Here is a 3614-nt window from a genome sequence, read left to right as displayed (position 1 = left end):
CCCCAGAGCAGTGCCCACCCCACGGGCAGGCAGAGCCCCCGCGCTCCTGGTGAGCCCGGCTGGGCAGCCTGGCAGGAGGCACCTCCGGGTACAGCTCCCCCGAGGGCTCCCATTGGGTACCACAACTGTACCCACCTTTGCCAGTGTCCTTCATGATTAGCTGCAAAATCCTGCTCCGTGGCTACATGGGGACCCACGCGCTGCCTTCCCTGCTTCCAGAAGAAGCCAAGAGGATTATTGGCTGAAGTTCCTGGTGGGAAGGAAGGAAGGAGGCAAAAGTAGGTTCTTTCTTAAAATATGGTCAAGGAGTGGAACACCAAGTCCAGCTCAGTGCTTAATCTCAGCTCTGGGATGAAATACAGTCCCTGTCCCAATAAAGTAGATAAATTGAGCCAAGGCTGGAGGCCCAGTCCTTTGTTAGTACCATCTCCTGGACTTAATATGTCTTTTGGCAGTAAATGGGATGGAAGCAGACCAGGCAACACTTGAGGACACAGCCAGTCTCAGAAGGGATCTGATGGCTCTTGCACAATGCCCGAGAAGCCTGTGGACCTGAACACCTGTACATTGCTCCCCAGAGTAAGCCAGGATCCATGACAAGCAGCTCTCTTTCTACAGCATCATGTTTCTCTTTTTCTACCTCAGCCTCAGAGCCTGCTCCCCAAAGTCTGTCCTGCCCTGACACCTGGAGATGCAGCCCTTACTTCCCTTCTTAGCGTTTCTGCTGCTCAGCTCTGCCTCCTGCTACCTCCCCACAAGCTGCCTCCAAAGCAGCCAATGCCAGATGGAGAAGCTGACACAGTGTGTGCTGCTGGGCAGGTGGAATAGCCATCCTGGGAGATCCAGGGTCCTCACTGTGGACTCCCAGCAGCTCTGGTAGTGCTGGCTCCAAAGCCCTGGCTTTTTGTAGTGGTTTGTAAGACTTCCCTGGGGGAAAGGTTCAGATCCTAACTACTGGCCAGTGAGTTTGGCTGGTCACCTTGCTCTCTGCTCTCCAGCACAGGGAGATATAACTGATTTCTGAGGACCGTGTTTGTGGGTGGCACAGCACATGACACAGCTGACCTAGCCAGGCCCTCTGTAAGCAACCATGCACCAGATGTGGCAGCTACCCAAAGCAACACCCTTCATCCCCAGCTTCCAGAACTAAGGAGCCTTTTCCATCATAGGCTCCTGCAGCTCTTGGGGAGTGTGGGCTTCTGTGAGGGCTCCTCTCCCTTTTCAGGACATCTGTGTGATGCTGGAGAGCAGGGTCTCCTATAACACCACAATGGTGGTTCATGGGGACCCTTGGTGGTCAATTCCCTGCTCCAGGAAGCATGGCAGGAGGCTGAGGTTCTCTGGGGAGCACACTGAACCTCCCTGGCAGGAACGTGCAGGCCTGCAAACTGAGAGAGGCAGAATTGATCCTCTCGAATTCATGGCACCTACGCTGGGCTTGGGCACAGCTGCTCCAGCCATGTCCCAAACATCTGCTCCAGGGCTTGGGTGTCTCCCTGACAGACTCTCCAGTGTGGAAAAAAAAAAAAAAAAGAAAAAAAAAGAAGAAAAAAAAAAGAAAGTAGACTGTTTTGCTGCTTGCAAACTAGTCCTGCTTTTGTGAATGGATTCATTCACTGGCCGCCTGAAAGAGCCATTTTAGCCAATGGTCGGGTTGTGAGCGCTGCCTTCCAGCTAGTTGTGATTTGCTCCCGATGGCTCTGCCTCCCTGATTGGGCTCCCAGGTGCCACATGACGTGGCCCTTCTCCTTCAACGGGTGTCTGACATTTTTAAGCAGAATACCAAAGAGCCTAACGCTGAAGAGCAACCGTGTCTCCTGGATGTTGCTGCTGTTAATGTTTGTTTCTAATCACTGAGGGGAAAGGAAGGCTCAGGCACATTTTTTTGCAGAGGAACCAGCAGTTTGTCTGACACCTTTGGATTGACAGTGAGTAAAGCCCTAGATACTCCCTACATCCCCTCACATGCATACTGGTGAGGGGTCAGGGCCCAGTTCCACCCAGCAGTGACTGGACGTGTGGTTTGGTTTATGATTCCTTGAGGCAGAAGCAGCTAAGGAGAACTGCACAGGCTCAGAGAGAAAGGCAGCCCAAGGTGGGTCTTGCACAAAGGAAGCAGAGCCCCAGCCTTGTACCTGGCAGCCCTGGGGAGATGATGAGACAAGAACCCACTTCTGCCCTCCCCATGGGGCATGCCTGCAGTCAGAACCATGCCCCCTGGCCTGTACTGGCACTATGAACCTCAGTGTTGTGGCATGGTTTTCACTGCAGAGATGAACAAGGACCCAGGGGTGCCTGGAGGAAGCACGTCCAGCTCATCTGGACCTCCCAGCCAGCAGCAGTCAGCAGGATGGGTTCACCAGGGACCTGTTGGTGGACCAAGCAGGGTGTGCAGGGACAGTGACTTTCTCTGACAGCTCCTGGTGACCATGCTGGGCTGTGAAGGCAAGTGAGAGCAGATGAATACAATTTTGCCTGATGAGAAAAGACCCAGTTTAGCCTGAGCTTGAAAGTTTGAGGAAGCCAGCTACTGCCTTCACACCATTCGTCCGGCTTTCTAGGAATGATGAGTGATGGGCTTAGATCATCACCCAGGCCTGAGTCAGATATCTCAAGAGCTGGCATTAGACCTCTGTGAGCTCTGGCCCTGTGAATCTGGGTCACCTTGGCAGAGCTGATGTGCAGACAGAAACCGCATTCCTGGAGAGTGGCCTTAGCTGAGAGGACCTGAGCTAAACAGGGAGAGGTGGCACAGAATGAAATACCCTTTGGCAGTGGAGACAAAAGAGTTAACCTGCTGCTGATGTCAAAGCCAGAGCAGGATGTGAAAGACAAATGGAAAAGTGTCTCTCTCGTGCTAAGTCAAATGTCAGAAGCCATCCTGAGCTCATGCCTTCTTCTGAGGCAAGCAAGATCATATCAATCTGGGATTTGGAGAGCAATTCACCAGGTGACAGAAGGGCCTTGATGTGCAGAAGGAAGAGATGGAGACCTCTGTGGACTCAAGAGAGGGGCTCTCTGCTCCAAGCCAGGCTTTGTAGAGACTCCAAGGCAGAGATGCAGATGTGATCCAGCCAAGGGAGCTGCCCCAGCACAGCACGTGGTGTTGGAGCAGGCGAGCTCTGGCCAGCACTGGCTGTGGAGAGGAAACCTGCCTTGGCTTCCCTGTCGCGCCAGCAGACACGTGCCTGCAGCACGTGGGGCAGCTCTGCCCTGCCCGAAGGAGGAAGGGGTTAAACTGCTGGTCCTCCTGCTAATCACCTTCTGCTTCAGCCCTGAGACTCAGGAAAGAGCAGGGAGGCTGCAGCTGGCTTTGGCTTTGCAGGGCATGGGCACCATCCCCCTGGAAGTACTGGATGAGCAGAGGGACCAGCTGGGTGCCCAGGAGAGGGCCTGTGCACGCCAGTCAGTGTGTGGCCACAGCCACCCAGCTCTTGCCAATGTGTGGACGAGCATGACCCAACCTAGAGGATTCCACCCACCCTCGGTGCTCCAGGCCTGTGTCCTGGACCACTACCCCAGAATGCAGGGGGAAAGACCCCATGTCTTCAGAAGATGGCACCCACCACATCGCGGGGCTCTGCCAGTTCTGCCTGTTCTGCCCTCTTCCCCAC

This window comes from Chaetura pelagica, unplaced genomic scaffold (genome assembly GCF_000747805.2).
Source record: "Chaetura pelagica isolate M959 unplaced genomic scaffold, ChaPel_1.0 scaffold309, whole genome shotgun sequence".
Lineage (NCBI taxonomy): Eukaryota > Metazoa > Chordata > Aves > Apodiformes > Apodidae > Chaetura > Chaetura pelagica.
The sequence above is the reverse complement of the archived record's forward strand: the minus strand, read 5'-3'. Positions refer to the sequence as shown.